Source organism: Protomyctophum parallelum, assembly GCF_964188405.1.
Source record: "Protomyctophum parallelum genome assembly, chromosome: 5".
NCBI lineage: Eukaryota > Metazoa > Chordata > Actinopteri > Myctophiformes > Myctophidae > Protomyctophum > Protomyctophum parallelum.
Genome location: NC_139702.1, coordinates 45,017,854 through 45,042,115, shown reverse-complemented (window position 1 = coordinate 45,042,115; position 24,262 = coordinate 45,017,854). Strand labels below are relative to the sequence as shown.

General features: G+C 42.9%; 1 protein-coding gene across 1 annotated transcript in view; it reads right to left on the bottom strand.

Annotated features, from left to right (window-relative positions):
* The window catches only part of tacr3a (tachykinin receptor 3a), a gene marked incomplete at both ends in the record, with an annotated part of 47,520 nt that overhangs the window by 12,303 nt on the left and 10,955 nt on the right, over window positions 1–24,262 (bottom strand). The window lies entirely within an intron of this gene.

Genomic DNA, 24,262 nt, shown 5'->3' with positions numbered 1-24,262 from the left:
TGGATGCAGTGATATAAAGACCACATTCAGCTGGTGGCGTGTGTTTATATGCAGGTCGTGGTGACACACGAAAGTGGCCACTGGCCACTGTCCATGTATTGTACTATTAGTCATTTTTATAGTTGGTATTATTAATGTATTATTTAATTTTTCCAAAATAATATCAGCTCTACAAGCTCGGAATGCTCACAATGCATTGTGAGCTTGTAGATTAGTTTTTTTTTTTTTAATGGGGCATAAGTGGTTATGTCTAAAAAACGAACACACAAAAGAAACCCTCTATTTTGAGTGAAAATAACACCTCTTTAGTCAGGGAATTTGTCTCTGGTGCAGGGTAACATGACACCAAGTAGCCTACAGTAGCTATAAGTACTGTAATACCTGACACAAGTGTCAGGTACAGTATGTACAGTCCTTGCTGGCTAGATAACTGCTTTACATAATGACTAATGAGGACGTTGAATAATCACACAGGCTGACATGAGGCAGTGCCAGTTCATCATGATGGCCAAGCAGATATTAGAAATACAAGTCAATTAAATATACTGTGTTGTTGTAAAGGAAGAATGTATACGTTCGCTTGGTGTTCTTGTGTGTTGGTTGCAACCAAGCATCCATATTTGGTCTGCCATACAACAGTATGCAAGCTATACATTTCACATTGTGTATATACAACATATATTTTACATGAGCCTGGTTTATGAAACATTTACTGTAGGAGTCTGTTTTTAACACCCACCACCAGAGAGACATACTGTAGCCTCGCGTAGCCATGCTTTCATCCGCCTTTGCAATGCATATTGCCCCAGACAGGCAGATTAAGTCTGGCCCCTCTCAATGCATTTTGCCCCAGGCAGGCAGATTAAGTCTGGCCCCTCTCAATGCATATTGCCCCAGGCAGGCAGATTAAGTCTGGCCCCTCTCAATGCATATTGCCCCAGGCAGGCAGATTAAGTCTGGCCCCTCTCAATGCATATTGCCCCAGGCAGGCAGATTAAGTCTGGCCCCTCTCAATGCATATTGCCCCAGGCAGGCAGATTAAGTCTGGCCCCTCTCAATGCATATTGCCCCAGGCAGGCAGATTAAGTCTGGCCCCTCTCAATGCATATTGCCCCAGGCAGGCAGGGACGAGGGTTGCGTTTGGGTAGCGTGTACTGTTATATCTGTGTATCACTGACAGACCAGCACTGTCTGTGAGAGTGAGAAGAATGCCAAAATTCAATGTCACAGATAAAATGTGTGAAAAAGTACCCGTGTTTTTATCCTTGTCGTGACAAATGGGAAGCAGAGTGCAAAGTGTCTGAAAAGCTGAACGAATGTCTCTATGGCAAATAAAGGATGAGCCGTGAGCCCATATCGACTCTACAGAGCACAAGGCAGCTGTGCGGGGTGATACTGTACCTCTTCTGCAAAATTGACGAAGTACTTTGTAACCACCTGGCAAAGCATTTATAAAGCCACTTTGAGTAGCCCATCTTTGGCAATGTTTCACCCGCAGAGCAAACCCCATCTCACGCATACGCCTAGAAAACCCCAAAATCTGTACAAAATCTGTAGCGTGGCTAAGGTGGCTTTCACTAGTATTGTACTGTATGTACGGAATTGCCAGTCCGTGCTATTTCACCGTGTTTGGGTGAGTTCGGGTTTGACATCATTTACGATTCTGTCCATATCGGGTTACAACTTGGACAGGGCTGTGCCGTCCCTACCGAACTTCGCAATACTTGACACGGCAACTCAGGGCCGCTCGATCGGTGGTGTATCAGTGGTGTATCAGTGGTGTATCAGTGGTGTATCCCGTGGCTCAAGTTCGGTAGAGACGGCAACCCTCCGTCATTGTCTATATGGGGAGGATTTCAGTGTCATATATGTATGGATTTTCTAGGTGTGTATATTAATGCATCGTTATTGTTCAAAAGGTTATCTGATAGTCCAATAAACAGGCTGTAAACAGAAGTCATGGAATATTAAGAACTGGAATATATTTTAATGATTGCCCGGGATACTTATTCCAAAATGAATGGTCATGTGATATGCATATGAACAGCAAAGACAGATGAAAGCAAATACGACCTGTTACATCACAAATTAGATTTGATCATATCAGTCCGTTGGTCGGGGCGCCCCTTGAAGCGCAGGCCAGAGGGGTATCAGATAAGCGGTTACAACATCCTTGCTGGGGCGCCCTGCACTGGCCTAGTGGTCCAGGCGCATGCTACATAGCCTACACAGTATATATAGGCCTGACAGTGCGTCTCGTGAGACCCGTTCATAAAAAAAAGAAGGAAAGAAAATGCCGAAAAGCCGCTGAGATGCAGCACTGGTATAGTGGGACACCAGTGTTGTACTTTATAAAGACCTCTTATCATTTTGGGCAGAGATTTGAACAGAGATTATATATTTTTCCCCAAAATTGTAGCTTGTTGTGTAGCTAATTAAGCTACAAAAAAGAATTACCCAAAAAGTAGCTGAGCTATTATTGACGAGGTATACACAAATATGAACGTATTTCAGCTACGTACCGCGCAAGTTACTTTGCCCAACACTGTGTACATTATAGATGATCGATCCATGATTTAAAGTGTCGTTTGTAATTTCACCTGCAGTGTCATTAAGCCAATTAAAGCAACCAAACGGAACATTTCCTGCAGAGCTCACTGCTTCACCGCAAATAAAATCAGAGTATTGATTTAACTCGAGGGTGTAACAAATGTAACCAAATGGACCCATTGTATGGGTCCATTGGGTTCCATTAGTTGGTGCACTCTCCGAGTTAATTATTCGACTGCGTGTGTAGCTCCTGCTATCAGAGGTGGTTCAGATGTGTCTCCCACACACAGGACTAATTATTTAGACTTTGTTTGCGTACGTATCTGCCCGTGGTATTCTGGCTCACAGTGCTATACTGTATAGGAGGCGCAGCTGTCCTTCTCTGTCATCCAAAGAGAAAAGGAAGAAAGGAATTAGAAGGAAGCTGTGCTGCTGAGATGGACAGGTTTAAGGCATTTAGACCTGATGTGGACGCATCTGTGTCACCTCATTATAATAGCTTTTAAACCACTTATTTTATACTTTAGCTGTTGAAAAATAGCAGATCTACAAGCTCGAGCATGTAGATCTGCTAAAAAGAAATATATCGTGATAATGTGGCGAAAATCTTTCAATGTTATATTCTTTCATGCCAAACGTTTTGAACTCATATCTTTGCTTCTGGGTGGGGTCCCTGGAACAATTTCAGATGGGGTCCTTGATTTGAAATAGTTTTGAGAACCACTGACACAGAAACAGTTTTTTAACAGTCAGGATTTAGAAGATTTTCTTTTTAGAATCAGGTCCTCTCAGGTCAAAATGGATTAACGTGTGCCATCGCTTATGCATTGTGTACTCCTGCAATGTGGTCTGGTCTACCAATGAATATTTATGTGAGCGATGGTCTGAAGGAACAAAGGGTTTACCGAACAAAGAGAAACTTATTTAGCAAAGCTTGGTGGTTTATGTGAGCCTTTCTTTGAGAACATTCTTGAAAGGGAAATTACAATTTACAATTTAGGCATTTAGCAGACGCTCTTAATCCAGAGCGACTTACATTAAGCAAGAACAAAAAAGCATGGGAATACATCACATAAAAACATTTATCATGAAACATGCGTAAGCTAAGAAAGTAACAGTGGAATATCTATATAATGAAGCTATACATATAAACTATACATCTATACTACTATGCTATACATATGTACTATGACGTGCTAAGACTACATACAATGCAATTATAGTGCTGTCTACATAACATGCTATAAGTCTGTATCAAATGCTATCTAAGTCTACAGAAATGCTATCTAAGGGGGTGGGGTAAGTGCTATGGGCCATGATGGAGTCTGAAAAGGTGGGTTTTCAGACTACGGCGGAAGATTGGGAGTGATGCTGCAGTTCTGACTGCAATGGGAAGTGCATTCCACAGTTTTGGAGCCAGAAGGGAGAAGAGTTTGGGACGTGTGGAGCGTTGTCCCGGCGTTTTTAGTGAGGGTACTTCCAGCTTCCCTGCGTTGGCTGATCTGAGTGCACGCGAGGGTTTGGAGGGTTCGATCATACTTGCAAGATATGGGGGAGCCATACCTTTGATTGCTTTGAATGCCAGCATCAGAGTTTTGTATTCTGTGCGGGCAGCGACCGGGAGCCAGTGGAGGGAGCGGAGCAGGGGGGAGACATGTGAGAATTTTGGCTGGTTGAAGACCAAGCGAGCTGCGGCATCAGCTGGAGAGGCTTAAGTGCACATGCTGGTAGGCCAGTAAGGAGGGTGTGGAGGAAATGTGGTGAGTGCGTGCGTGCCGGTTTTTCGTGCCGGTTTTTCACTGTTCACTGCAGTGTTTGTGCATCAACTCGTGTTTAAGTACAACTAAACTAGAAAAAAGTGCTCCTCGTCTCCGCCAGGTCAGGTAGGTTATTATATTTAGTCCATGTGCCAGACCAGAAGTGAGGGACATTTTTGGTGGCAAAATCTCTTTGCTACGATTTTGTTTGTTGGGTCCATATAAGTACTTTGAGGCATTTTCAAAAGAGTAGCATTAATACTTTTTTGGTACAATCATTGTTTCCCCATTAACTCCCATTATATGCAGAGTAGGAGTTTGTGCAGTTTACTGTAGATGGTATATGTTACAATTAAGTTTGATTCACACTTATAATTACAGGAACACACACACACACACACACACACACACACACACACACACACAAATGCTATGACATATAAAAGTGTTATATGTGTATATAAACATGTAAGTCTATAATAGTATACATTTGCACAATTAGCTAATTATTCCCCAAAACAAGAAATGATTATAACTTGACTTTACGTAACTTAGAAATGTGATCTAAGAGTCTATGTTTGTGATGTTTAGTGCAATCATGCCATGAATTTGTATTATTTGCATAAATTGTGAAAGAAACGAGGTCGAAATAAGGACCCAACACCATAGCTTGGACCCAACACCATAGATAGAAGATAGTTGGCTTGATGGAGCCTGGAAATAGGCACATACAGTATACACTATACAGTATATGGCCCTACCACAACAAGGCATGTATACTAGAAGCAAAGCACAAGAATAGGGCTGTAGAAGCACACATGAAAACAGTCCTATTTCCCAACCAGAACGGTTCATGTGCAGAGTCAGAGTCAGCAGCAGTCAGGTATTAGTGCAGCCACACCCCCCAGCAGCCGGCGAAAACTAGAGTTCTCACAGGTGCGACTACAGGATTTGACCATTCAATCGTGATAAAGACAAGTCTCTGTCTACAGCAAGTGCACATTCTATAGTCGCGGTTCTATACCTAAATTTATATTTCTGAACAGCGGTGTCGTTCGCCAAAAAGAGAAGAGCTACAAGCTAACAACGTGTCGAGGCTCAATGCGGTGTTCATTTGAAGATCTGTTCCCTTTGCTCCCACCGCCCCTCCCTTCACTGTGTGGCTGCTCCGTGCTCTTCCCCGTCACTGCTTGCTGACTGTCAGCAGCGGCAGACAGAAAAGAAGTCAGAGTGAACTCAGCGGGATAGCATTAGCATGATAGCACAGATTCAGAAGGAATTGCTTGTACCCCGACACGTTATTTGCAAAGTTTGTTTGTAATGTTCAAAGTTCAAACGTAACTTACTTTTAACTAAACGCGGGTGAAACAGCCGTGCACGCACGCGCGCACACACACACACACACACACACAAACACACATGGAGTGGACGGATTGATGTTTATCAAAAACAACCCTTGCTTAGCGTTTGCTTAATGCTTACAAAAGTGTGTGCCCAGCATAAATGATAATGCGAATGACCGAACTGCCTGGATTACCGTATTAATATCAGTCAGTCAGTCAAAGCCAAGGAGAATGTTACAATATTCACCATCGAGCAGCCTCTGCACTGTCTGAATGTCACACTAACATGATAAAACAGCAGGATAAAAACGGATAGCCTGTCTATCCATCCATGAGCAACATATTATCTATCTAGCTCTGGTCCATAGCTCTAATGTGTTGCACGTATTAGAGGTATGGAACAGAGCTACTATCGATCTATCTACAAAGTATTAGCATAAAACAAATTGATTATATAGATTATATGAAAACAAACATAACAATGATATCATGATGCATATCACTATTTTGTGATAATTGCTGAAAAGATAGTGATATAATATTTTGACATATTTTCCACCCCTACCTCATATCACTTAATTAAAGAAAAATCACACCCATGTTAAGTGAGGGGCGCTCTTGTCATCATACATCATCAGAAATCATCTCATACTGGCCAATCAGAATGCCTGTTGCCTGTGATTGGTTAGCTGATTTGCTCATTTACATATGACATACATTTTCCCTTCAATGTCAATGGCGTTTAATTTATGTCAAATTTAGCAGAATTTTGACGTAATTTCTCTGTTGATTGTCAATGGCTCATTTTGAGATGTGTGGGGACAAAGGCTCTATATAGGAGGGGCCCTTAAAAATACATCATTTTTCATCGTGCTCCAAAAATAATTTGTGTGCTACTAGATTTTTCAACTTAGGCGCACACATGCTACTTGGAAAAATGCTAAGCGTCGAGCCCTGGCCCCAGGGCTCCAGACTACAGTGTTTCACCAACATCCCGGAACCGTCCCAAAATACAATTTGAACCGTCCCAAAGTGAATGCAAACAGTCCCGATTTATTTTCATTTTTAATGTTGATGTCATTCTAACCATTCACACTAATGTGAGGGCAGAACATATAACGCTTAATTAAAGACTTCCAGCATTGCTTTTGAAAGTGTCAAGGAATCATAATAGGTATCAAGGTATCATAATAACCCTTGATAAATGCATTAATCCTTGAAGTAAATGCCTTCTTAGAATCTTTAGATCAGCCCCAGAGGGGTAACCACATTTCTTGGAGGGGTTGCCAGTTGCATTTCTAAATATGTGCAAAGTAATGAGAATCTGAATAAAAATAAATATGTGATAAATGTAATAATGTGTTCTAAGTTAATATTTTAGTCACAATACAGAATATTTAGGTAATTAGTAGGTAAAAACTTTGGGTCTGCTTGTGTGGCACTGAAAACTTAATTTTTCACTGACGTGTGTCAGAACCTCAGGCTCAGACACAGGGCTGATCAATTTGTCTCAACTTGCCCACTGTGATCTTCTCACTTGTTGGTGGAGGTTGTCAGTGTGGGGTGTTAGGGTAAGGGTTAGGTAAGGGCGACAGTTTCCTTACGTATTAAGTTTATTATTATTTACTCTAAGCTTAAAATACGTTTTAAGCTTAGAGTATATATTAATAGAGACGGCACCCGGAGGAAACCCTGAGACGAAATGGACATAGTGGCCGAATTTGGTATTGCAGCACTGGGCCAAACACATGAACACGCTGGTCCGTTGAGTATCATTGCGTGTCATCATGATGACACGTGAACACTGTTTCATACGTGAACGCGTGCAATGATAGTCAACGGCCAGCGTGTTCATGTGTTTGGCCCAATCAATCCCAGAATGCACTCTGTTCCAAGTGAAATCGCCTCATGCCCTTTTGAGCAACTTAAAGGGACACTTCACCCTTTTTGCAAAAAAATATATGTTAATGACGTTTAGAAGCTTTAGAACACTTTCCTGGAGATCTTTATGTGTGTAATATGTGGTTTTAGATATTTTAGATTGTAGCAGTGAGCCTGTTTGCTCTGATGTCATGGACACTGGGCTCACTTCCTTCCTGGACTACATGTTGTCTCAGTAAGACAGCTCTCCCCCTATCCACAAGGAGGAGCAGTGCACCAAAGAATTATGGGAATTGTATTCCAGGAAGGTAGTGAGACCAGTGTCCATGACATCAGAGCAAACAGGCTCACTGCTACAATCTAAAATATCTAAAACCACATATAAATACCCCCAGGAAAGTGATCTAAAGCTTCTAAACGTCATTAACATATATATTTTTGCAAAAAGGGTGAAGTGTCCCTTTAATGCAAGTGGATGGGAGGAGAAATCTGGTGCCGTCTCTATTAATATATACTCTAAGGTTTTAAGTCATATGGGAGTTTCCACCGGAACAGAACGGGATAGGTGACACAGACAGACAGAACAGAATATTCTGTAGGCTACACTGCAGTGTTTTTATGTGTTTCCTTAAAGATGAAGTGCCACAATTTTTGTATTTTTCCAGTTTTTCATGTGTCTATGAGGTGACAGTACTTCATGACACCCTGGAGTCGTTTTTATGTGCAATGGTGTATTAACTTTGTATTTAGGGTTTCTTCCTGGAGGCTGAACCCTTGACAGTCAAACGGGCCAATGAAATAAACAGTAATATAGTGACATCACACTATCAGCCCCTCCCTTAACCCCTCCCCCTTTATCATACAACTACAGCTGTGGGTGCGGCTTCAGTTCAGGTGGATCACCACCCATCACCACCCACCAAGCAAACCAGGCATACTTAATGAACTGGTGGGCGTGTCCACATAAAAACAACATTTTAACAAATACTGTACATTTTTTTGAAAAAATTATACCTCCTTATATAACAATAAGACCTGATGATCATGTTTTAGGGAGGAAAAAAATCACGGCACTCCATCTTTAAGCAATTGATTAATGTACTCGTCCTCATTTCGGCCATGGGTGTGAAGGTCACCTTAGAAGACATTTGTAGAATATGGCCTCAGGTCTTGAGCCCCAATCTGAACAGCACTCAATAAATCAATATAGAGACCTAATCAATCTGCAACTTCAATGTTGATTCTGCAGATTTTCCCCCTGGACCCCGTGGGGCTTAACAGGTTATTAATCACAGCAGGGAAACTGTTCAAATAAACTATATACATTCGTGATACCAGTAATTCTACTGTATAATGCAACTCGTTGAATTGTATCATGAATTTATATGGGTTTCGTGATTCGTGTTTTATTTCTGCAATATACTTTGACGAGTTTTTTATTAATCAATGATGTCCGAGTAGGTCTGGTCTGGCAATTATTATAGCGGGGAGAGATATAGCACACACTTTGTCTGTACTGCGTCTGTCTCCGGAAACAACGGCATCTCAGAGACACATTATGTCAAAGCACGTCAGAGGTTGATGATACTGTATGCCTTCTGAACGTGTCATCTCACCACCAGGAGTGGTGGAATATTTGGTTGGTGGTCACAGCTGTTAATGTACATCTTCGGGCACAAGAACACCGTCATAGAAATGTAAGCTTTAGAAACGGGTAGATTCATTGGTACTCCTGAGGAGGACAGAGTGCGTTTAGTATGTGATTTGAAAGAAATTGAAAATGAAATATTTTTTTTTGTTTTACTGCCCATTATGATGAATTAAGACATGTATTATTTTGTAAAATGACAACCACACGTGTTAACTTTTTCTGGTTAGAGGATTGTGAAAAACTTGAATTTTGCTTTAGGAAAGGTATTTTTGCTTTAGCAGATTTCTTATGTAAAGCTTGGGGGAAAAGGCCAAATGTTTTGTTTGTGTAAAAGGGAGTAAACACAAAAAACTGTTTTCATTTTATTGTACACTTGTGCAATATTGAAGCAATGATTTGTATGGTTTGTCCATGTGGTCTGGGCACCTCTGGTGCATGACACATAAATAAAGAATCTATCTATCTATCTATCTATCTATCTATCTATCTATCTATCTATCTATCTATCTATCTATCTATCTATCTATCTATCTATCTATCTATCTATCTATCTATCTATCTATCTATCTATCTGTAAGCCCCTCATGAATGATTCTGTGTTTATACACCAGGGGTAACAGAACAGCAGAGGACTGTAGAAGTGAGTGTAGATTGGGTATAGTAGACCACAGCCTGGTCTCCACTGAATGCAACACGGAAAATATATTGTTGTTTAATGACAACACTACAAAACCTATGATGCTAATATACAATACGTAACATTCTTTACTGCCAATGCAGTACGTACATTTGTTACGTGTTCACATTGTGCAGCCTAGGCACAATTGTTTGGAGGAGTAGGGACACAAATGTTGTGTTTGTAGGGAATGTAATGACATAGCAGGCCTTTGCTATGTTTCACCAGTTTCAATTGAAATGGGCCTCCACCCTCAGGGGGGCCTCCGAGCTCCAACTGACCGCCAGGCATCAGTCAAACCCCCACCACCCTTAGCCCTCTCTCTCTCTCTCGCTCACTCGCTGCCTCGCTCTCTCCCACAATGTTAAGTTACACCTATTTCCTGTTAACCATGGGTAAAATGTGCAGCATTAGGAGGTAAAGGGGAGACACTTTATTGTGAAGGGACGACAGGATGAGGAGATCTGGTGTTGTTGCTGCGTAATTGTTGAGAGTAATGGCTGCGTGCAGATATTGAACAGTCAAAAACTATTTGTATCAATATGCCTGTATCAACAGAATAATTATGTTGCAGGTATTTAGGGGGCCTCATATTTTTGCTCTTGAAACGGGCCTTCAGGTTGGCCGCCCAAACATAAAAAATCAGACTCGTCTGAAGTGAGTGGTGCTGTACGGCACTTGTGCTGTACTGTGCTGTTCTGTGCTGTACTGTACTGTGCTGTACCGTACCGTACCGTACCGTACCGTACCGTACCGTACCGTACCGTACCGTACCGTACCGCCTCCCTGGCCTGTGTGTGTCTGTGTGTTAGGCTGTGCAACAGTGACACTATAGACAACTGTGTCATAGACATTTCAAAACGTATATATTTAAAGACGTTATAAGCGTCGTACAAAGCCAACTCTTGTCGTGACAAATCATGACAGCAAACACAATATTTTGGACCAAACAAATAATTACAAAGAAGAAAAACAACAAAAAAAGTGTTGTAACCTGCCGTTTTCTCTTCTTTCTAATTATTTGTTCAGCCCGAAACATTTTGTTTGTTGTCATGATTTGTCACGACAAGAGTAATAAGGAATAGGAATAGGCTACGCCACCCACATTTATCCAAAGGAAAATAATCTCTATAATAGAAGCAAAATATAGTGGTGTCAATTTTATTTGGGAATAAAGGCAAATCTGGAAACTAGGGATGTCGGTAACGGATAATTTCCCAGCCGGTTAGCCGACAGGATTAACCGGGTCAATAACGGATATTGGTTGATTATATATATTTTTTAATACCCCAAATGTAATATGCATCTATAGGCTACATAATTAAAGTTGGTAGACGAATGGTATACATTTATTTATGACAAACAAAAAAGCAACATTTAACAATATAAATAAATTGTTGTAGGCTTAATCATCAATAAACAACGCATCGCATCTGCATGCATGCATCTGCGCATCTACAGTACAGAGGTCCGCCGGTTCTAGTCCAAAACATAAATAAGTCCAGTCCAGATCTGAGCAACCTATACCTATTAAGCCACTGGACCCATGGGCTAAGCCTTTTTTTTATTATTAAAGAAGATCAGCATGCATGTCACCGTGTTCTGTTTGTTGACTTTTCGCTGACGAGAAAACCCTCAAACATCGATAGCACATGGCTAACTTGATAGCCGTAAGCCGTGCCGGTGGCAGTGTGGGGAGACCATAGAGTATTGGGAGACGGATTGGAGGAGGAGGAAGCGGCGGCTGTAAACGTTCTCCCTCCAGGCCAAATGGCCAATAATGGATTTAATAATGCCAAGTAGGTCTCTGCATTGATATGGTCGACATGTGTTAATCTCGTCTCGCTGTCACTCGCTTAAGTTTTGACTACCGCAAAGCTACCGTTGTAGCCAACTAGCCATTGAAGTACAACAGAGAACTTTGGGACATTGAGGGGGCAGAAAACAGCGCCCGAGCGCTGTTCATGCAGCCTGGAGTGTGACAAGCTGGGCGGCGCAAATAAGAGCAATTTTAGGCATGTGTAAGCAAAGCAAAGCAAAGTTCTTTGTTTACCCAGGGAAGCGGACTAAGCTCGAGATGCTTGTTTACAGCCACACCCTGCTCATAGAACATTTCATGGTCGGGGTTCAATGCCTTGTTCAAGGGCACTTCAGCGGTGGTAATTTTAACGTGCCGGTCCGGGGATTCGAACTGGCGACCTTCCGGTATCAAGACCGCTCCGCAAACCGTTCGGGCACCGCTGCCCCCGTGTGCAACATGACAACTGTTTTAAAGTATTGTACAGTATTGTACAGTGACAACTACAGTCTCTGTAATGTTTATGTTGTACTATTACTAAAAACGATCTAAAATAAAAGGGATTTAAGATCAGAACACGCATTTATTATTATGCAAATTAATCGTTAAGCTGATAAGCATACTTGGAGACATGGACCCTCACAGTGGAGTCAGTATACTGCTGTATGGGGCCGAGACATGGACCCTCACAGTGGAGTCAGTACTGCTGTATGGGGCCGAGACATGGACCCTCACAGTGGAGTCAGTACTGCTGTATGGGGCTGAGACATGGACCCTCACAGTGGAGTCAGTACTGCTGTATGGGGCCGAGACATGGACCCTCACAGTGGAGTCAGTAATGCTGTATGGGGCCGAGACATGGACCCTCACAGTGGAGTCAGTACTGCTGTATGGGGCTGAGACATGGACCCTCACAGTGGAGTCAGTAATGCTGTATGGGGCTGAGACATGGACCCTCACAGTGGAGTCAGTACTGCTGTATGAGGCCGAGACATGGACCCTCACAGTGGAGTCAGTACTGCTGTATGAGGCCGAGAAATGGACCCTCACAGTGGAGTCAGTACTGCTGTATGAGGCCGAGAAATGGACCCTCACAGTGGAGTCAGTACTGCTGTATGGGGCCGAGACATGGACCCTCACAGTGGAGTCAGTACTGCTGTATGGGGCCGAGACATGGACCCTCACAGTACAACAGGAAAGAGCCCTGGATGGAGTCTACACAAGAATGCTACGAATGGCACTAGGTGTCACATGGACGGACCGCATCAGAAATGTAAACCTCTATGGGGACCTACCACGGGTCACGGACAAAGTCAGAGAGAGAAGGATTAGGCTGGCAGGGCACAACGTCAGGCGGCCAGAACTAGAGGCATGTAAATTTACTCTAAGGGAGCTAACCCAGGGCAAAGCCAGGAGGGGAAAGAAGTGTACCACCTATGTAGACGTACTGAGGCGAGACAGCTTGGTTGACAACACTGCAGAGCTCTGGAACCTGATGTTATAGATAGGAGAGTGTGGAGGGCAGCTATCCAGGAATTCCTGCAGAAAAGCTGCAGTACATCCAGAACAGCGCTGCCAGGGTCCTAATGAGAGTCCGCAAACATGACCATATCACACCCATCCTCTTCACACTGCACTGGCTCCCCGTACAGCCAGGATCGACTACAAGGTTCTGCTGATAACATTCAACTGCATAAACGGACACGCCCCTCCTTACCTACAGGAACTAATCACCCCTCCAAAAACATCCTCCACCCGCACCCTCAGATCTGCAAACAAACTACTACTACTCCATGTTCCTGACACCAAACTGTGCACCATGGGGGACCGGGCCTTTTGCTCAGCAGCACCACGTCTATGGAATAGCCTCCCCATGGACCTGAGAGTGCCGCAGACATAGGCGGAGCTTGAACTTGACGCCTGGGGGTGCGACTGCTTGGCGAACGACACCCGCGTGCACGCTTTTTTTTTTTACCTTTATTTTATTATTTTAGCGTTTTTACAATGCCCTAACGCCTAAAAAAGAGTTATTTAGGTAGTACAGCAGCTCACACACATACACACATGCACTACAGCCGTACAGCGAGTCATCATATCATGATAAGAGAGATGATTACAAACTACAGTCAGAAGCCAGAAGTTAAGTTTAAAAAAAGGGGGGGGGGGGGGGTTGCCAGGGGGTGCAGTGCCCCCCCTGCACCCCCCCCCAAGCTCCGCCCATGGCCGCAGACTGTGGAATGTTTTAAAACAGGCCTGAAAACCTTCCTGTTTCGGAAGGCCTTTTTGTGCTGAACTGTCGCTTTGCACTGTTTTGCACTGTTTTTGTTAACCCTGTTTTTAACCTTTTATGATAGATCATATGTTTTTAACCTTGTAGCACTCTGAGATTCCTTGTGAATGAAAAGTGCAATATAAATAAAATTCATTATTTATTATTATTATTATTATTATTATTAATTCCGAGTTGGTGTTGGCTCACTCTCGCAGTAACTAATAGATAGCTATCTTGTTAAGAAACGGGAGTGTAGCTAACGCACATGCCTGCTCTCTCGACTCTCTCGACTCGGACTGCGTGCATAACATGCTTTGGTGTGTGTCATGTGTCTGTCTCCCCATGGGTGCGTTCGGAAATGCGCACCGGGAGCGCACTCGCCTATTAGTTTGCATTGCACAGTCTCCATGTCAGCCTCTCCCACATTCCATTCCAAGGTTTGTCTTTGGACTGTATTTGTTATTGGAACAGTTTAGCACTTTGCCTTTGAAGTGTTTAGCTTTTTGGACTTCCTGACTTTTTGCTTTGAAGAGTTTAGCATGCTTTTTGACTTTTTCTGTTTTGGAGTTACTACTTTTGCTTGTTTGTTTAACTGCCCTAATAAATACGTTTATTGAACTTCTCTGCTTGTGGCTCTGCACTTGGGTTCAGTCTTCTGAAAATCGTGACAGTGTGTATTCCCAGCAGTAAAGATTTGTTAACACAATTTCAGTATCTCAAGGCAAAAAAATTAATATTTGCTTGATTTTTTTAAAGATATTTTTGTCCATAAAACTAAATAACAAATCTGAAACTAATGAACTCCATAAAAACCGTTTATGGTTCACCATTTCCATTAATTCTAAGCCTATATAATCCTTCGCATGTAATAAACAGTCGGAAGTTAGATGATAGGCAATGGGTGGAAACATTTGTTCAGTGCATCTGGAGCTGAAAATGGAAGTTTAATGAATATCAAATGAGCATTCTAATGCGTGTGATGGATATTGCGTTAGTTTGTAAACAGACAGAGTAGTCCTGTGGCATGCATGCATAATCCAGAAAATGGCTGTTCATCATCAGTATGATGTGAATATATTTACATTATTAATATATCATAAAAATATAATATAATGCGAACATCAGCACATCGTGAGGCTTTGATTTAACCCATTCTGGATGGGAACTGGTGTTTTAAAGCATTATGTTATACTTTAGCTATTGAAAAATAGCAGATCTACAAGCTCATAGCGCGGCACCGAGTGCCGGGCTATGAGCTTGTAGATCTGATATTTATTTTTTTAATCGTGGAAAAATCTTTGAATATATATTCTTCTATATTCTATAATCTATATTCTTAACTCAAATCCTTGCTTCTGGGGGGTCCCCCCCTGGAACAACATATGGGGGACCTTGACAATGGAAAAGGTTGAGCACCACTGACATAGAAACATGGGTTTATCAGAAAACTTAGGATTTAGGAGACTTTAAAGAAAAAAATGGTTCTAATGGTCTAAATGGGTTAATAAAGGGAGACAGTAAACAATTTGAGTGCGGGAGAAATACGGTACGCGTACGTGTTTGCAGGCGAATACAAACACAGAGCATATTTCTATTGGGATGAGAATAAAAATGTTTGAGTTGCTGTACTGTATACTGTATACTGTATATAATATTCAGGGACAGTTTGGTCACTATCGCAGTAGAGCAGCTCTGCAAGATCTGTGGGGACATTTATTGGCCCTCACAAGTAGAGAAACACTCACGCACACACTTTCTCACTGTCTAGAGCTCGACTAATCACTCACTAGACGGACTCTGATTGCCGGCAATTTGGACAAATCAATGTGACTGATTACACTTCTGTATGCCAGGTTTGTGTCACACATTGTGTCTAGATCTAGTGTCTTTGAATGGATGAATGGTTCTCGAAGTCGTGTCCTTTTTTAGATGTTGGCTGCCAGTGTAAATGAGGCCCAAGTGGCTCCTTCCCATCTGTCAATTCTAGTGGTTCCCAAACGTTTTTTTTCTCAACCCATTTAGACCTTATTCTACAAAATGTCATCTAAATCCTGACAGTTTTCTGAAAATGTTTCTACAGTGGTTCTCAAACTATTTCATGTCAAGGACCACCAGAAAGATAATATATATTTGGCCGCAGACCCCCCATCTCAAAATATGTTGTTACAGAGACCCCTCCAGAAGCAAAGATATGAGTTAAAAACGATTTTTCTTAGAATAATAATAATAATAATAATAATTCTTAAAACACGTAAAAGGGTTCCTGTCCTGAATGTGTTTTAAGTATTATGTTATGCTTTGGACTTGCTATTGAAAAAAAGCAACCGCGCTATGAGTTTGTAGATCTGCTATTTTTTTTAAATCGTGAAAATGTGTCACAAACCGTTGAACATATCCAATATTTGCTTCTGGGTGGGGGGGGGGGGGTCCCTGAAACAACATATTTTCAGATGGGGGACGGTGGCCAATTACATATATTTTGGGGGTCCTTGACATGAAAATGTTTGAGAATGACTGACATAGAAACATGGGTTTTTCAGAAAACTGTCAGGATTTAGAAGACATTTGTAGAATCGTCCTCAGGTCTAAATGGATTCATGTCAAGGACGTCCTTGATGAAGGTCCAGCGGGATCAAGACGTCAGTGCTCCAAAGAGATCGACGATGCTGAGCATGAACAGAGCATCCATCCATCCATCCATCTTCAACCGCTTATCCGTACTCGGGTTGCGGGGGCAACAGCTCCACCAGAGTGCTCCAGACTTCCCTCTCCAGAGCAACATTAGTGACTTCCTCCTGGGGGATTCCGAGACATTCCAAGGCCAGTGAGTCGATGTATTTCCTCCAACTGCGCCTTGGTCTGACCCGGGGACTCCTCCCAGTGGGACGTGCCTTGAGGACCTCCCTAGGGAGACGCCCGAGAGGCATCCTAAGAAGATGCCCGAAACACCTAAGCTGGCTCCTTTCCAGAACAGAGCAGCAGCGTGAAAAGGTCTTTGTCTTGCTGAATAATATTTCTTCATGAATGGTAATGTGTTGCTGTCTCAAACACCTGCATCTGAGCTGAGTGGATGTGGCAATTATTTCAAATGCCAGGACGACGCAATTAAAATGTTTTTGGTCATCTGACTGAAACCCCCATCTGAAAATATTTGGTGCCACTTCCAAAAAAAAAAAAATCTAAATTAATATACAACAGGTTGTTTCGAGGAAGCAATCTGATTGGTTTGAAACTGCCTTCTATAGCCGTGCTTCAATCCAGCATGATGGAACACCTAATCAAGACAAAGTGTTGGCCCGCCCCCGGCCCTGCCCAAAGTAGTTCCGCCCCTGTACTCAACCCTGCACACATTCTAAATATGCTCCCGAAATATTGTACTGAGCAAATGGACTGTTACCACCTTCAATAATAATGATATTAATAGTCTTTATTGTCTCCACATCATATATTTTCTTTATTGTAAAAGGATTCACTACTACAAAGACTACTTTGATATGAATTAAACACACACAAGTAGGCCCGTTGGCCACCGGCCTACTTGATAGCGATGCATAGCACCCGTTTTAACTATCTGTCTGTGTCCCACATGGAGATCTCTGTATTTGTCTGTCTGCCTGTGTGTGAAGAGTGCTAACTGACTGTGAAAATTGGAGTGGTTATGTAATCAATTTGCAGGTGTGGGGTTGCCATGGCAATCAATTGGCTGAGGCAGAGGCTGGAAATTGATGCACAGGTGAGGGGGTTTAGGCTGATTAGGCCCATGCACTGGCAGAGCTGACCAGAGCCTTTTGGGTTGGTTCTGGAGAACGGTGGGTCCGACCGACTCGTTACCGGGCACTGCAGCACACTGCACTGCGGGGGGGTGGAATGCGTGTGTCGAATGTGAAGTCGGTGGGGCAAACGGTTCTCGAGTTACGTGCATTACAACCGTACACGCACGCACGCAGACAGACGTGGCACCTTTATAGTAGGATGCGAACACAGTGCCAAATAACTGGAGCTACACCAAATCAAAGGCCCCATGCGCCGCGCCGCGCCATAAAAAGCCAATTTGAATTACTTCCTTTGAACGAAAACGTGTGCGTGATGACGTGTCGATCGAGGCCCAAAATAATCTTGCACCGTCGTCTGAAAACCCACCTCTCCAGACTCCATCCCGTATGTACAGTACGTAACACTTGCCCTAGCCTCGATGACCTTACAGGCGTATGCAATATGCATGCATATGGCTCAACGTATGTAACTTAGATAGCATTTAATGTAGACATATAGCTATCTCAGTGCAGTTCAGTGCAGGTTCATTTGTCATTATTTATAAATACAGAGCATATACAATGACATGTCTTTTGCTCCGAGCACTCTGTCTATATAGACAGATAAACAGAGATGTACAGCAACAATACGACGAGAGCTGCACTAAGCGTGTCGCCATAGTACGGCGCCCAACATCTATAAACAACATATATAGTGTATACACAATGGTTTCATTAGAAGAAAAGAACGTACGTGAACGCCGCCGTTTCATACGTGAATGCGTGCAATGATAGTCAACGGCCAGCACGTTCATGAGTTTGGGCAAATCCATCCCAGAATGCACTCTGTTCCTGATTGAAATCGCCTCATGCGCTTTTGAGCAACTTAATGCCGTCTCTATTCATATACTCTAAGGCCAATACCCATTATGCTACTGATTAATCGTGCATCCCTAATATATATATATATATATATATATATATATATATGAATATATATATATATATATATATATTCCACCGTTAGGTTCTTAGTTTACGTATGATTCATGATGACCATGTTTTGAAAATCACTCTGGATTAAGAGTGTCTGACAAATGGAAGATTTATGCGAGAGATTTATAAAGTTAGGGTAGTAGCTAGGCTGTATGTCATGTGTATAGTTCAGACTGTTCAGAGGGTCGAGACTTATTTCATAGCAAGATTCCAGTTCATAGACGCAGCCATTTGTTTAGGGTTAGGGTCCCGAAAATAGAAGGTCTACAAGCTCACAGCGCATCGCAGATTCGACACTTCGTGAGCTTGTAGGTCTGGTATTTTAGGTCTGGTATTTTCGGTGCAACCACCAACGTCATGCATGCAACAAAGGGTTCACGTCGGATAGATGATGGATATATTGTTATTCTCATTTGACAGGAGGACAGACAATACCATGTCGTTTTCAGCCTTCAAAACGTGAGAGGAACCGCATGGCACCAAAACATTTTAATTGGGTTGTCCTGGCATTTGAAATGATTGCACAGCCAGCTCAGATGCAGGTGTGTTGTTGTGACAGCAACAAATTACCATTCATGAAGAAATATTTGACAGTTTGATGGTGCGAGTGCAGTGACCTGCACTTTTCCATTGCATCTTATGAGAGGTGGCCAGTTTGGGCCTGCATGCGCCCACATACTGGTGCTTATCAGTGTGACGTCGTCTTATAAGGGGTCCACGAGCCGTGTCCCACAGAACGCGTGGGGTGTCTGGGTGAATATATCACATCGAATTTAACCCAATTAGACCTGAGTATGATTCTACAAATACCTTCTTTTTAATTACCACCTTTTATTCAAAGATGTGCGCCACATTTTTTTCTTTTTTTACCCCACGATTTTGTAACCCATTTTTCACCCCTGTGTCAATTATATAATGTGATCCTGGGCTCTACACACCCTCCGCCAACCTAGTCCTCATATGAGGGACATGGGGAGAGCAATGGACAGATCTGCTATTTTTCAATGGCTAAAGTATAACAATGCTTAAAACAAAATGGGTTAATACAGATTATGGGCTGTGAAAAATCAACTTGCGTTTTGAAACAATTAAACAAAGAAAAAACATGCACTTCATCGCAATGTAATATTTGCGTTCTATGTTGGTGTGTACACGTGATTAAACAACCATACCCGGTTCCCGTACGAGCTTGTAGATCTGCTATTTTTCAATAGCTAAAGTATAACAAAAACACCAAAAAAGGGGTTAATGCCGTTGGGGCTGCTTTGTAGAATGTTTCACAGACAGTGGTGCCAGTTCTGCCAAACACTGGTCTTTCTTTTCGTCCACCTAACACTTTCTGGCGTCCCGGACAACGTGTGACATTTGTACAGAAGACAAACATTGTTCCAGGCAAGACGACGGGCATGTAGGGGACAGGAAGATTGATGGTCACATTTACACGTACGACGTACGTACATTTATACTCAATGGATCACAATCCAGCCTGAAGAAACCAAAAAATAATAATGACCATTTGGTGTTTTACTGCTTGAGTATATCCCCAGCTGGTACCAGAAGAATATACTGTACTCTATACTAGGGCTAGCCTCGGTACCAGGCTTTCATTTTTGTTGGTGCAAAAATTGAAAGCCTGGAGGAATGCATTGGCCGCTCTGGTCTAAAAGTGGGAGTCAACCCTTCCGGGTGGGCGTCGCTCCAAATTATGTGACGTAGCGCTGCACTAGGGGGGAGAGGAGGGGCCGGGGGTGACGGACAGATCGATGAGATCCAATCAGGGCGTGCGCAAATCTGAGCCGCGACCCGCCCCTCTAGACCAGAAACCTAACACGTTAGCTCAGGCTATAGGCCTACTAGGGCATTCACTTCTAGTCATTTTTGAGTGGTGCAACCACTCCTACAACCAGCATACAACCAGCAATGTCCGTGTAACCCACCCGCCTATGTGGCCTTGAGCACGAGTATATGACTATAGGGTACTAGTAGGGGCGCCAGAAACAGAGAGAGGGATAGTGCTGCAATGTTGCATGCTAATGAGAGAGAGAGAGGTGTGTGTGGGGGGGGGGGGGGGGGGGGGGCTGCACCACTCAGTTCACACGGGTGTTATTTTACTAGTTGACTAGTTGCCTAGTCGACTAGTTGTTTAAGTACCTATATGTAAAAAAAAAAATGGAAATAAATATTTGTACATTTAAAAACTGTGGACATTGGTGCCTATAACTATAATCTACTGTACCTGATCTTGAGGCCTACAAAATCGGGAAATAAATAAATCAAAAAAAATAAATCTTTTTTTTTCTTTCTTTTACTTATCAACTAGTCAACTAGTACCAAACTAGTCGACTAGTTGCTTAATGCCCTACTCCAGGGGTATTCAACTATAGGTCGGGGGCCACAACTGTACAATGATTGTGGGTGGAGGGCCGCACAGCGTGCGCGTGACGCACACATCTTTTTGGATTCTACAAATGCATTTTGTGTTCAAACACAAAGATCTATGTAGGCCAGAGGTCCTCAACTAGAATGCTGAAGGTCCACAAATATATTTTTTAACAGACCATGGTCCAGTCTCATGCGCGCGCAAATAAAATTGCTGTCCCCCTCGCCCCCCACCCCTAGAAACAACTATGCCTGTTTAGTACAGTCAAACCAAGCTTATACAAATCGGGTCCCTTAACCAACCAATACTGGGGTGCACTGCGGAGTATCTTTCACCTCCAAAAATCCAATTTTGTTCACACTGAATGTGTGAATGTGTCACATTAACAGCCATTAACAGCTAGTGAGCCAGTCAGCGCAACATTGTCATCATGACATGGGTCTGACTTTTCAGAAAACTGGTAGGATTTTGAAGACATTTTTTTTAGAATCGGCCTCAGGTCTAAATGGGTCAATGTCAATATAATTTGTCTTCCTGAATGAATGAATATGCATCTAATGCAACGCCCCTTTAATTCAAATTCTACAACAGGTCGTTAAGAGGAAGCAATCTGATTGGTTGAAACAGTTTCTAGCCGTTGATCAAACCACTACTGTTCACCACCTAATCAAAACAAAGAATTCAGCCGCTCTGTTTTCCCAGAGCGCTAGCAAACTCGGTGGCTAGGCTAGCTAGTTTCTTTGGACATTTGTGGTCGTAGTGACTACATCTGTCATTAAAAAAATATATTTTTTCAGCGATTTTCTTTGTTTTAAGGGTAACTGTTGTAGAATTGCAATATTACACTCGAGGGTGTTGTTTAACGTGATTATTGCCACTTCAGTGATGCTTGCGGAACTCGACTTCGTCTCGTTCCTGACCGCATCCCTGTCGTGGCAATAATCACGTTAAACAACACCCTCTCGTGTAATATTGCTTAATTATTTGCCAGACCAAATACGAGGGAATTTGCACAAATTATTTGGCTTTCGATTACGTTGCTTTCAAAAATGTGTAAACATAATAAGAACTATATTGGCTAGAAATGCAATTTGAATTCCTTTGGATTTTCAAGTGAGGCTTATACTATATGACTATACGTACATTATGTTTACTGTATACTCTGGCAATTACTGTCGCCTCTACACAAAATATCCTATCCCATTTTCAAGGCATCAGCAATTTGTTCAGAAGGAAAATCAACAAGCTAACTCAGAAAACTAAAAGAGCCTCAGGGGTGTTTGTGCCCGCTTACTTTGAGGGAGAAAACAAGCCCTAGCGTGCCCTAGCCCACTTATAAGTACCTGTCTTCAACAGGGGGTCCGGGGACCCCTAAGTCCACAGAGTTACTACACCTGTCTTCAACAGGGGGTCCGGGACCCCTAAGGTCCTCAGAGTTACTACACCTGTCTTCAACAGGGGGTCCGGGACCCCTAAGGTCCTCAGAGTTACTACACCTGTCTTCAACAGGGGGTCCGGGACCCCTATGCTCCTCAGAGTTACTACACCTGTCTTCAACAGGGGGTCAAGGACCCCTATGGTCCTCAGAGTTACTACACCTGTCTTCAACAGGGGGTCAAGGACCCCTAAGGTCCCCCCAGGTGGGACGTCATAAAAAAAAACCCTCCACTCCCCCCCGCCCCCGCCGTGGGAATGCAAACTTTCTCACAGTACTGTGATTCATGCATGTGAACACACGTACGGCACACACACACACACACACACACACACACACACACACACACACACACACACACACACACACACACACACACCTGCAGAAGATGAAGTCTATATTGCTGTTCAACTTGAAAGTGATATATTGTATGTACATTGTCTATATTCAATGTTTAAACTTTACATGTTTGAGAGAGAAACTTCCTCAATTTGCATTTGCTAGCGCACGCACACGCGCACACGCGCGCGCACACACACAGAAGATTGTTATCTGTATGGAGCCGGCCAGCAACACTACATCTGACCTCACATTTTCACGGTTTTTCTAAAATAGCAGATCTACAAGCTCGTAGATGATCTATGAGCTTGTAGATCTGCTATTTTACAGCTAAAGTATAATAATAATGCTTAATCAACTACACATAATAGTATTCAGCACCACCACGTTTTACAGACGATCAGCTCGTCTGGTAAGATATTATTATAAAGTTTTACGGCCGCAGCGCTCGAGGCTCAAGTCTTGATTTGTATTGCAATAGCTTTGGGTTTATAGATCTGCCCGTACTTTTCTGCTGCCGTGTTCGTGGCGGTTAGCCACCGTTGGAAGGACGGAAGATAAATCACACACAGGCAGCAGCAAGCGAGCACGGCAGGGAGTGAGAGAGAATGAGAGATGCAAACCATTTTGTCAACTATTACTGTACATGTCCGTTCTTTCACTGCACTATAATTTGAGCCATTGGTGCTGCATGCCTACTGGCGATGTAAGCCATTAGCCTACTTTTGTACTTTAGAAAGAAGTACAATCCAATTATTTATAATTTGGTCTAAAGCAGTTGGAGGGATTACATCGACTCACTGGCCTTGTTACGCCTCGGGATCCCCCAGGAGGAAGTTACTAATGTTGCTCTGGAGAGGGAAGTCTGGAGCTCTCTGGTGGAGCTGTTGCCCCCCGCGACCCGACTACGGATAAACGGTTGAAGATGGATGGTTTGGTCTCAAGCTCTTGTTAATACTTTTTGATGGTTCAATATTTTATGAATGCTTACCTATTTTGTGCATGTGATTGATGGGTGAAAATGGTCATAGGACTTTTTTCCTCTTCTATTGCGCAAAAATAAAAATAAAACTGATGAAGAATAAGGTCGCAAATACAAGCGGCCAAAATTAGTTTTCTTCAACGGGTGGCTGGCATCTCCCTTAGAGATAGGGTGAGAAGTTCAGTCACACGAGAGAGAATCAGAGTACAGTCGCTGTTTCTTCTCCTGGAAAGGAGCCAGCTTAGGTGGTTCGGGCATCTGGTTAGGATGCCTCTCGGGCGTCTCCCTATAGGGAGGTCCTCGAGGCACGTCCCACTGGGAGGAGACCCCTGGGGCAGACCAAGGCACAGTTGGAGGAAACACATCGACTCACTGGCCTTGGAACATGTCGGGATCCCCCAGGAGGAAGTCACTAATGTTGCTCTGGAGAGGGAAGTCTGGAACACTCTG